Source organism: Arvicola amphibius, chromosome 3, assembly GCF_903992535.2.
Source record: "Arvicola amphibius chromosome 3, mArvAmp1.2, whole genome shotgun sequence".
NCBI classification, from domain to species: domain Eukaryota; kingdom Metazoa; phylum Chordata; class Mammalia; order Rodentia; family Cricetidae; genus Arvicola; species Arvicola amphibius.
In genome coordinates, this window is record NC_052049.1 from 44076744 (window position 1) to 44089346 (window position 12603).

General features: G+C 43.8%; 1 pseudogene; it reads right to left on the reverse strand.

Annotated features, from left to right (window-relative positions):
* Positions 1–1277: 1277 nt before the first annotated feature.
* The window catches only part of LOC119809209, a 28133-nt pseudogene continuing 16807 nt past the window's right edge, over positions 1278–12603 (reverse strand).

The window sequence follows — 12603 nt, forward strand, 5'->3', positions numbered from 1 at the left end:
AGCAGCAGAAAACTTCAGATAAATGTGCCTTCTGCTCTTAAAGTCTATTGTTTTCTGAAAAAAAAGAAAGTTAGACTTCCCATAGTCATGATAGAAATAGATCTTTTTGTAGAAAGCTAGTTTTTCATTGAGACAAGAGTGGGGTGTGGTGGTCCACACCTTTAATCCCAGCTCTCCAGAAACAGAGGCAGGCGGGCTCTCTGTGAGTCCTGGGCCCACTTGATCTACGTAGTTAAGTTCAAAGCCGGCCAGGACTACATAGCGAGAGCCTGTCTTAGAAACATAAATTGAGATAAGGTAATGTATAGGGCTGGAGAGATGCTCCAGCAGTTAAGAGCATTGGCTGCTCTTTCAGAAGACCTGGGTCTGATTCCCAAGCACCCAAATGGTTGTTCACAATGATCCATAACATTGTTTACAAGAGATGCAAAGCCCTCTTCCAACTTCTTTGGGCATCAGACACATAAATGGTGTGCATCCACACATGTATAAAAACATTTATACACATAGAATAAAATATATTTATACACATAAAATAAAATTCAGAAAGTTAAAAAAAATTAAATAACAGCACATAACATGAACCTTGCCATTTTATCTACTTTCTAGTTCATGGTTCAGTGACAGTAAGTGCATTCATTTGCTGAGTGACTGTCATCTACCCAGCAATGGGTAATGATGCCTCTGATGCGTGTGAGATTGTCCCAACATGCAATTAACTGGCCATCCTCCTTTTTCAGTCCCCAGTAACCACCTCTCAGTGGATCACACAGTAACTGTCCTTTCTCTTATTTCCCTTAACATAATGTCCTCGAGTCTCATCTGTGTCATGGCATGTACCAAAATGTCCTTCCTTTGTAAGGATGAGTAATATTCTTTTAGATCAGTGGTTCTCAACCTTCCCAATGCTGTGACCACCAACCATAAAATTATTTTCATTGCTATTTCATATCTGTAATTTTGCTACTGTTGGGAATTGTAATGTAAATATCTGATGTGCAGGCCCCTTTGAAAGGTTGAGAACTGCTGATCTATCTGTCTGTCTGTCTATCTATCCATATATCTATTAGAAAGCAAACAGGACAACCCTTCATTGGAAGAAGAGAGCAGCACAACACAAAGACCAACAGATGGAGACTGCCTGAGGCTCTGCACAGAGTCTCCGAAGATACAAGCTCTCTACTAGCAAAAGCCAATAGGAAAATATATTCCCTGGGGCAGCTTCCCATCCTCTCAGGTAGGGGAAACTTGTTAACCTACCCAAAGGCAACGGCCGGTCACTCGAGATAGAGCCCCTCAGGGATGCCTTTATTATGAGCATTCTCTTTAGATTTTCTGACGTCTTCATTTGTTCCTTTCATTCTGCGTTCCCATGAGGCCATCAAGCTAACTTCTGTGCATACTGCCTTGATGTCATCCTGCTTGTGTGAACCTGGAAGATACGGTTCTTGGTCTTTTCAGCAGGCAGTGGAAGCTCAGTCTTCCTGTCGATGAGGCCTGGTCCAATAAGTGCTGAACCCAAAGTTGCTATTTCGTTTTTGGCCATGATAACTTTTACATTTCCCTCAAATCAAATCCACCCAACTGGTTCAGCAGTTCCAGCACTATTCGCTGAATTTCTCTCTCATCTCCAGAGTTTCAATCTTATCTTTTGTTCTTAATGGTGTCAATGTCATCAATAAACACAATGGATGGTGAATCTTCTTTACCAACTTGAAACAGTTCCCATATGAGTTTGGGCCTATAGCCTAGGTACTTCTGAATAAGTCATGGACCAACCATTCTCAAGAAAATGGCTGGAGTTTGGTTTCTCTACTGCTTTGGCCAACATTTGATCTGGTCCTGGCAGACCATAGAGAATGACTTTATCCCCATCTCTTCATAATGCTCAGAATGGGTAAGAGAAAGCTCCACAGAGCCCTTAATTTTGTGGATTCAGTTGCCCAGTCCCCCTAATATTTGTGTAGGTCTTCCAGTGGGTGGGGGCTTCATCACTGCGACAAGGAGATCTGTGCCATCTATTAGCACCCCTATCATGGCTCGCATCTTATGGCTGAGCAGGACTGAACAGCCTCAGTCTAGCAGATCCTTGTGCACAAATGAGAGGATCTGAGCCCATAGACGTGGACACAATAGTGTGGTTCTCATCAAAGATCTCTTCCAAGGTTCCAACAGACTTGGGGTTCCCCTGAGATCATCCTTTTTGATCTTTCCTCCTCTTGCTTTTCTTCTAATGGTTTTATGACTTCTTCCTCCATGAGAAGATAGTCTGTTATTCTCTCTAGCTGCAGTAATTTCAGGCGGCATTGAATTGGGGGGCATTACTAGTGGCAGTTTGTGGGCAGCATCTGGTCCCCTTTTTTCTTCTTTTTCTTTCCTCCCCACTCTATTTGGGATAAGAGTCTCATATTTCATTTTCTTGTCATCCTTCTTGTTACCCCCCAGGACTGTGGCCACCATGACCACCCCTCTGACTTTGGCCCAACTTCCCTCTGTTGTCTTAGCCAAGAACTCCCACCCCAAGTGCTGGGCTTTGAACTCAAGAGTCTCGGACATGCTGGCCAAGTCCTCTGCTACAGACCCAAACCTTCTCCTCCTCCTTCATGCTAGGGATGGGGCCAGGGATATGGCTCAGTGGGTAAAGACATTTGCTTCATAAGTTTGATGACCTGAGTTCAACCCATAACCCGCATAGAAAAGTGGGTTGTGGTAGTTTGTAATCTCGGCATTCTTAGGGTGAGAAGGGAGGCACAGATAGGAGCTCAGGGACTAGCATCTCCGCTACTCTTCTGTTGCTGCGAAGACTGTGAATCCGTGGCTATCATGTTGGGAGCATGGCAACAGACAGGCAGACATGGTAGCTGCAAGCTCTCTCTTCAGATCTGAAGGCAACAGGAAGAGAGAGACTCTGCGCTTGGCATGGGCTTTTGGAAACCATGAAGCCCACCTCCAATGGCACACTTCCTCAGAGACAAAGTTACCCTTCTCGGGTCATGTGGTTTTTTTTTTAAGGAGCCACACCTCCTTTTCTACAGCAATGATACCGTTCCTGCATTCCCCTCAGCAACGCCCAAGGGTTCCGATTTCTCCACATCTGTGCCAGTATTTGTCATTTTCTTTTTACTTGTTTAATTTTATTTTTGCAGCGCCGGTTATCAAATCCCAGGTTTTGTACAAGGTGAGTCGAGCATGTTACCAACTGAGGTGTGCCCTCAGCCTCTCGTTCTCCCCCACCATGGGTTTAGTGGGGATTTCCCTAATAGCCAGGAGTATCGAGCAGGTTTTAATGTGTTTATTAACCACATATGTATTTTCGCTTTTAGTTGGGTTGACTGTTCCTGTTGTTGAACTGTAGGACTTATAGTCTAGGTATTGACTCCTTATCAGATATGACCACAGACCCCACAGCAAAGGACCCTACATAAAGCACTGTTTCCATAAAACCATATTGCCATGTGACAGCGCAGCACCTTATTGTATGAGAGCATGTGCTATGATGTTTGCCAGCGGTGGAATTTCCTAATACCACACATCTCAGAACATACCCACCTTGCTGATACATGATTACATATGACTTGTAAAACTTTTCTCCTGAAAACAAGTATTCATTTTGGAATATCTTAATTTTTGCATTCCAGGAATTGCATCTTACAAGCTGATTTTTTTCAGTCGGCCCCAAATCCATATGATAAGATTCTAACTCCTGATGTGACTGTATTTGGAGACTGAATCGACAAGGGGTGATGACAGTCACTGAGGTCATAGGACTAGTGTTTTTGTAAGAAGCAGCAGGGCTCCCAGAATTCCCTGTCTTCCATGTGAGAACCCAGGGAAAAAGCCATGAGCATGCCGGGAGTAAGCCCCAGTTGGACCCACCAGGCTGCTGCTTTGGTCTGTGGCCTGGCAGCCTCTGGAACCTGAGAAATGAATTCCCGTTGTTAAGTCATCCAGTGTGAGGTATTTCATTACAGAAGCTCAGGCAGATTACAGCAATGGTCTGCACACGGCTGGGGGGATGACGGTCAGTAAAGTAGCTAGTTAAAATCATGAGTACCCACATGATCATCGAGTGTGCTGGTCCACATCATGGACCTGTGCCCTGCCTTCCCTGCTGGGGCTGGGAGTGAGACTGAAGGATCCTGAGCTTATTGGCCAACTAACATGTGTGCTAACTCCAACTTCAGGGAGCGGTCCTGTCTCTAAACTAAAATAGAGAGAGATGGAAGAAGACGCCTGACATGGACCTCTGATCTCCATACACACATGTTCATGCACACTGACAGTCATGCATATCACACACACACACACACACACATCCAAGAAAGAAGCTTACATATTTTTGAGATAGTTTGAGAAACATGAAAAGAAGCCAGGTGTGATGTCTCAACTCTGCTAATCCCAGGATTCCCTAAGCCAAAGCAAGAAGATTGTTTCAAGTTTGCAACCAGCTCAGTCTATGTAGTGAGTTTCAGGCTAGCCTAGACTATAGAGTGAGATCCTAGCTCTAATTAATTAATTAATAAGTTAATAATTGAAGGAAGGAAAGAAGGAAGGAAAGGTAGCACCTGGCTGAAATTTCAGTTTCATGGGATCCTGAGGCAGAGGAATCTTACATATCTTTAAGGTTTCCTTCTATACATGTAAACAAAAGCTTACAGCCCACACCCTATACACTGCTTTCGTCACCCAACAGTGCTGGATCTGAAACCGAGGGCCTTTGGTGCTAGGCAAACACTCTATCACCAAGCCATGTCCCCATCTAGCCCAGACTGTACATGTTCTTCTGTTATCTTTTTTTAAAATTTATTTATTATGTATATAGTGTTCTGGGCACCAGATCTCATTATAGATGGGTGTGAGCCATCATGTGGTTGTTGGGAATTGAACTCAGGACCTCCGGAACAGCAGTCAGTTCTCTTAACCTCTGAGCCATCTCTCCAGCCCCTGTAATCTTTTCTTAACAAAGAGTACGAATATCACAATTGCTTTTAAAGGCTGCAGAGTTCCACTGGACAGATATATCTCAGTGTACAGTGTAATAATGCGTATCATATACTACATTGTATACTAGGAGTCATCAGCCTCCTAGTGACAGCTGGGTGGTCCTTTATATCCATCTTTGATGTTTGGTTCATTCACGGAGACAACTTCCTGAAGTTGAGCTCATGAACTAGAGGATATACATATTTAGAAGTGTGATAGCCTGCCTACTGCTAAAACACCTTGCAGAAAGGCTAAACCAATTTCTCCTCGTGCCATGTCTGAGAGCGCCCATCGCCCCACTCCCTCGCCAAACAGGCACGCTTTCGACCGTGGTAAAAATAAGTTCTTGTCTGCTTTTGTCCTCTGGATCCTGCCAAAATGCATGATGTGGAGCTCGGCGAGAGGAATCTCAAGTTGACAGATGGGGGGGTATTTTGGTCACTGTCATGTTTTATCTGGAGCACACCATTTTCCCCTCACAGCAAGGGCTTCTTCCGCGTTTAGTACAAGTTCGAGGCAATGCTATCCTAAGTGGATTAATTCCTTAAAGACCGAGTGTCTCTGAGGATGGAGACATTATCCAAGCGAAGGGCACTCTGGGCTGATCTACATGGCTGTGTGTGTACACTTCTTGTGTGCAGCGGCGTCTGGCTTCTTCTGCACAGAGGCACAGCGTTTTATTCTGCTCCAGCCCCCACGTTGCACCACAGCCTACTCAGCGTTGACTATTTACTGAAGCAGAGCAGCGTTTTTCTCAACGCCATTCTGTATTTAATTTTTTTTCATAAGTTGAGCAATAGCTAGCTGGCTGTGTGAGGTGCATGACTTCCCAGATGCTCAGGAGACTGAGCCAAAGGAACAGTTGGGCCCAGGCTTCAGGGCCGGTTGAGGCAGCATGGCGGGCTCTCGTAAACTCAGAAGCCGTGACAGCTGCAGCAGCAAATGAGCGAGACTTCACACTCATTGCGAGGGGTCCCTTAGAATCTGGCTGTGAGTAACTCCAATGTTTTAATATGGCATTTCACCCAAAATCGGATGAAGGGGACGAAAATTACATGATAAAACCCATTCTTTTTGGAAAACACAAAGCAGAAGGAAGTTTCCATCCAGCTATGTCACTCTTGGGCCATGTCGTCCAAAACACATAATTTAACTAAATATGCTGCCTTTTCTTCCATTGGCAACTTAGAAAAATGAAATCCACCCTGTTCCATAGAAATATTGGAAGGACAGGAGGTCCCAAGTACTATAGTGAACTGAATTACACGTTTGAAAAAATATGTGTTTCTAGTCAAATATAGCTAATCTGCTTCTGCCTGACCTGAATGTCTTTGTACAGGAGAGGGTATAGGGTTTTTTCATTTTTCAATAGAACCTGCTAAATAGATCTATGTTTTGCTATGGAAATTTTTCTCCTGTTGTGGCATTAGTATCAATTAAAAGCATTTTGAAGCGGTTGATTTTTACTGGTGATATTAATGAGTCATACATACCAAAAGTCAGAAAATGGGATAATTATAAAATATGAACTGTGACCTGTATGTTAATAATCCTCTTTATTTCCTCTCTTTTTAGCCACTTGATAAATTGAGTGCATCAAATTATTATAAACGTGGTACTTCCAACGCAGGCAAAAGAATGTAATATTTCTTTTACCTTGGCAGAAAAAGGGCCACTCCAAATCCTGTAATAAAAGAATCAACAGGAGCTCTTCCCAGTCTGTGTTCCAATCTCTCTCTCTCTCTCTCTCTCTCTCTCTCTCTCTCTCTCCTCCTCCTCCTCCTCCTCCTCCTCTCCCTCCCCTCCCCTCTTCTTCCCTCCTCTCCTTTCCTCCTCATCTCAATTTCTTTCCTCTCCATTTTCCCCCTTTCCTTTCTTTCCACTCCCTCTTCCTTTCCTGTCCCCTCTCTTTCTTCCCCTTTCTATCCTTTTCCAGTTAACAGTGTGGTTAGGGACAAATGTTCATTGTCTCATCTCAATATGCTCTCAGAATGGATATCTTAGTGGTGGGGTTATATCTCCTTGCTTATCTTTCTCCTGGGGGAAAGGACACTCTTGACTAGCATGAGGAGGGGCAGACACTGCTGTAGGACTCTGCCCTTCTTTCAGAGTGGGCTGTCTTTTAGATCTTACCTTGGGATAAGTTTACAGGAGTGAGCTCTGCCCTACAAAGTGAGTTGAACTTTGAAGAGGTTGATTTTAATACCTTACCTAGGGAGATGCGTACAGTGTTAATTCTCAATAATTATCCACAGACAATGCCCAGTCTCTCTCCTCCCTCCTGTCTATGGATTAGGATGTAGCTCTCAGCTACTGCTCCAATACCATGATACCCATCATACTGATGATAGACTAAGCTTCTAAAGCGGTATGCAAAACCCCAGTTAAATGTTTTCTCTCATAAGAGCTGCCTTGGTCATGGTGTCTCTTCTTCACATCAAAAGAACAATAACTAAGACAGAAGTTGCTACCAGGATATTGTTGGACAGGCCTGACCATGCTTTTTGTTGGAGGACTATGGAAAACTTTGAGATGATGGACTACAAAAGCGGTCAGATGCTTTAAGCAGAGCTTACTGAGTCATCCTGGTAGGAGCATGGGAGACAGTGGTACTGAGGGCAATATGGAATGGGGGTTGGGACAATTCAAGAGGTTTTAGAAGGGAAGAATAGTATAAGTGGCCTAAGCACCTTTCTAGTAATATTTTGGCAAAGAGTGTGGCTGGGTTTTGCCCTTGTCCTAAAAATCTGCCTGAGGTTAAATTGAAGAGTTTTGGTTTAATGGCATTGGCAGTGGAGGTTTCAAGACAGACCAGTATTGATTCTGTTGTGTGGTTATTAGAGATCACTCTTACATAGGTCTATAATGAAATGGAATAAGACAAGCAAGGAAAATTATAAAAATGTGCAGTTGGAGGAGAAAAGGAGCACCAGGAAATGTAATGTAGAAGACAGAAGTTCCAGTGCTCAAGGAGATAAAAAAAGTTTAAAGAAAACACTGATGGCCGGGCAGTGGTGGTGCACGCCTTTAATCCCAGCAAGGGAGGCAGAGGCAGGCAGATCTCTGTGAGTTCGAGACCAGCCTGGTCTACAAGAGCTAGTTCCAGGACAGGCTCCAAAGCCACAGAGAAACCCTGTCTCGAAAAACCAAAAAAAACAAAAAAAAACAAAAAAAAAAACCACTGATGCTAAATAGAATAAAGGAAGTGATGATATCAGGCCAAGTTTCCCATGCAGCTAAACTTCCAATTTGTGAAAAGGAATTAAGGAAAAGCTTAAGCAGTGAAGGAAACCATCATCAACAGAAAGCTGATACAGATGCAATTGAAAGAGGGGACCAAGTTCCATCCCCGTCAAATAGCAGAACTTGGCAGCTTTAACCACATGGCTTTAAAATCAAGGATACAAGAAAGATATATGGAATCTCCCTCCATGGCTAAGGAAAGCCACTGAAGCCAGACATACAGATCAGGGGTGTCATTGAATGGAAACACAGAAAGGCCATTGTGTAAAGCTATGAAGCTGAAGCCTCAATTGCATTGGAGACCCCAAGATGTTGGAGATGCCAGAGTCATGGAATACCTGCTGAGGAAAACTGCAGACCAGGTGACTAAGGCACTTAGTTAGCAGATCGTAAACTCAAGGCCAGACAGAAAGGGTCAGTGAGAAGAAGCCAGTGAAGAATATCCAGATGAATGGGGTTCTCAGGAAGCTGGTTGGGAGAGTTTTCTTCCAAAGTCTACCTCTGGGACCAATAGGGAAAGCATTTTCCTACTTCCGGCATTTAAGAAGCATGGTGGCCTGTTGGTTGGTACCTGAAGGAGGAAAAGGACCCTGATGAGTTTAATCAATCATTGAACTTTATAGGTCAATGGGGACAAAGCACAAACATCCAGTATATTATTTTTGAAACAAAGAAAGGGAAATCAGAGGGCCTCTTGGCTGGGCCACGCATATATAAGGAGGTCTCTGAAAGTCCATCAAAGAGATGGAGGGACACAACTTGATGCTGTTTTCCAGGAGCCCAAGACTCAATTAAAGTTTAACCTTGTCACCAAACCCTTGGCCTCTCTACACATTGATAGACACCTCCTTGTGGAAATTTCACCTCACTTTTTTGGGTATGACTTGATGACATTTTTTATTAACCCAGCCTTGACAATTCAAGTGTCCTCTCCTTTCGTTAGTATTAAGGACCCAGCAAGCACCAATTTAGTCTGTCCTGTGATCCAATCACGTGGATGCTGAGAGAGAGAACAAATTTTTTTTAATCCCTTGAACCAACTATGTATGCCTGGGTTAATTCTGTCTCTAGACTTCCCAAGTGTAAGAGTCAAGAAAATTCTACTTTCTTAATTGTGGCATTGCTTTGTTTTGTTTACCCCAAATATCTGTGGTACGTAAAGCCTCAGTGGTTCAGATAATTTTTTGTTTGGTTAGGTTTTTAATTTTTTTTAAAGTCACATTAATTTGTGTCGGGGAAAGGACATGTATGTCATTGCATCCATAGAGGTCAGAGTTCGATAAAGCTCAGTTCTCTCTCATCCTTTGTAAGTCCTGAGGATCAAACTCAGGTCATCAGGATTGGTGGTAAGTGCCTTTACCTGCGCAGTCATCTTCCTGGCCCATTGTTTTATGTTAATTATTATTATTACATTTTGGTTCTTGTGAATGTCTGAGTGCATGCACATGTGTGGAGGTTAAAGTCGGTTCTCTTTCCATAAGACTTGGCAGCAAACCCCTTTCCCCCGCTGAGCCATTGCTCTAGCCCATGGCTCTGATGTTTGGAAGGGCCCTGGATAACTCTGGTTAGAAACGATTCCAAGCATGTTTTCGTTCCAAGGGGGAGACGCTCACTTCAGAATTTTGGCTGTATCTCAAGTTTGAGTAATTCCATCTGCCCTCCTTGAAAATGTTATTACAAGCACATTCCATATTCTTAGCTTTCTTACTCCAGACTTCTGAACAGCATGGAATCTTTCGGATCGTTTCATTATCCAAAGGCGAAAGAAAAAAGGATCTACACATAAATGTTCAAAAGAAGCCCTGAAGTTCTAGTTTGTATGTTATAATGGCGCTAAAGGAACATAAGAAATGGAAGGAATTGAGGAATCATTAGTAGAGGACACTTTCTGCTCTTGCAGAGGACCTGGGTTTGGTTTCCAGCACCACACCATGCAGCTTACAACCTCTGTAACTATAGCTTCAGGGGATCCAACATCATCTTCTGGCCTCTCAGGACACCTGCACTTATGTGCACTCACACAGGCATGCACACATAAATAATCAATAAAATAAATGACTAGATTAATAAGAAAGAAAGGAATATTCCTGCTGGTGGGTGGTAAACCTCTTGCTTGGCATGGGCAAGGTCCCACGTTTTATACACGCATTCACACACACATGCATGCACACACACATACACACACACGCGTGCTTTGCAGTTTCAACAACTAGTGGTAACTTCAATCTAAAAATATTATATGAGAATTTCCAGAAGTGAGTCACAAGTTGTCAAGTGTAACGTGATCTGAGAAGCATAATGGAATCTTGTGCCCTGTAGCTCCATTGACCTGGGGTACCAGTCAGCCTTCGGTCTGGCATAGTCACGCTGTGCAATGAGCCACCTGTCCCTGTGAGTCACTCGGTGGCTCTCTACCATCAGACCCAGTCCCAGTTACCTCAGTGCTGAGTCTGAACGGCTCTTGCTTCACAGCCTCACAATGTGTCACAATACCTGTACCATTTGCTCTCTGCGTTCTGTCAGGTGGGCATTCCATGGTGACATACCACCTCCAGAAAATGAAAGAGAACACAGAACAATATAGAAGGGAGAGGGGAGGGAGGGAGGGGAGCGGACAAAAATGTATAGCTCATAAAAAAAAAGAATGCCCAGAGAGGGGCCACTGTCCCATAACTTTATTACAGTGTGTTGTTAGAATTCTTCTATTTTATTAACTGTTGCTGTTGATCTCTTACTCAGCTTTGACTGATTTGTAAGTCAAACTCTGTCATAGGTATGTATTCATGGTGGTAAATCTCAGCTGTCAACCTGACTGGATAGAGAACTGTGTAAAAAACTTGAAAAACACACTTTGGTGTGTGTCTGTAGAGTGTTTCCTGAGATGATTGGCATATGGTTTAGCAAATGGGGTGAGCCCACCCTGATTGTGGGCTTCACAGCTCAGTAGACTGAGGACTGGGACAGAACAGAAAGCCTAAGGGGCTCACATGAGCACACAGTAGCTGGGTTTTCCCAGATGTTGTCTTTGCTTCTGCTGTCGTGAACATCAACTCAGGTCTCTTCAACCCTTCAGTGCAGACTTCATTAGTGACTCCCTTGGCCGATTTCTAGGTCTTCAGCATCAGATTAGGGCTACACATCTGGCCTCCCTTGTTTTGAGGCTTCCAGCTCCTTGAACTGAGCAGGTACTGGGTTCCGCATCTTTCAAACAGGCAAACGGCCAAGGAGAGACTTCCCAGCTTCTGCCCACAAAAGCCAATTTAATAAATCCCTTCTTCATCTTGTTTTGTTTTATTTTTGAGATAAATCTTCATGTTGCCAAACAGACCCCAAACTGCTACCTAGTTGAGGATGACTTTGAACTTCTTTCTGGTCCTCCTGCCTCTATCTCCTAAGGGCTAGGTTAGAGGCATGCACCGCCATGCGAGGCTAAACGCATGCATAGAGCTGTGTGTTTTGTCCTTCTTGAGAACCCTCGCTGACACGCTGGGCAAGGAAATCAAACGTTATGCAATGGGACTGACATGATTTCCAGACTCACTGAGGTACCTGGCACCTGCCTGGATGAAGGGAGAGTAACTTAGCTGCTGATCTTCAGGAAATTACGTGAAGCACCCTCTCTTCAACCTTGACACCCCTTCCTGGAGCATCCTTGCCCCATTTTACGTGCTGAGCCCCAAGGATACAGCAGCAAACAAACAACACAGACAACATGTCTAACCCCAAAGAGCTTCGAAAGAGGGCACAGATACATGGCAAAGTCAAATAACAGACAGCGTCCGGGTTCTCAGAAGAACTGACCCACATGACATGTGCTGCCGCAGCCTGGCCAGGAGCCCACCCGAAATCAAGACTTCAGCACCTTGTCTGGGCCACTGTGGATTTTTGTTTTTTTGTTTCGTTTTCGTCTGTTGTTGTTGTTGTTGCTTTTCTTACAACCTCTCCGCGTTTTCCAGTTTTCTACAAGGAGCTTCTGTTATTTTTTTTTTTAATCAGGAAAAGAATTTGTCAAGAAGAGAAAAGCTGACAGACTAGAAATGCAAATGCCTCAGTGTGAAGAGGCTGGAGAGAGGGGTACAAAGGCTGACCCTCTCTAATGTTCAGTGTTTTCTCTGAGTCTAGTAGTAGAGAGGTTTTGTTGAGTTTTTATCGGTATAAAGGGAGAGAAATCAGGACCTGGAATATAGCTCAGTGGTAGAGCCCTTGCCCAACACATGTGAGACTCTAAGTTCAATTCCTAACACAGAGAGAAAAAAGAGAGAGAGAGAGAGAGAGAGAGAGAGAGAGAGAGAGAGAGAGAAAGGATGCATGAATGACTTTGATCCTCCATGAAAGGGACATCATTTGGAGAACTTTCATAAGAATTTCTCTACCTTT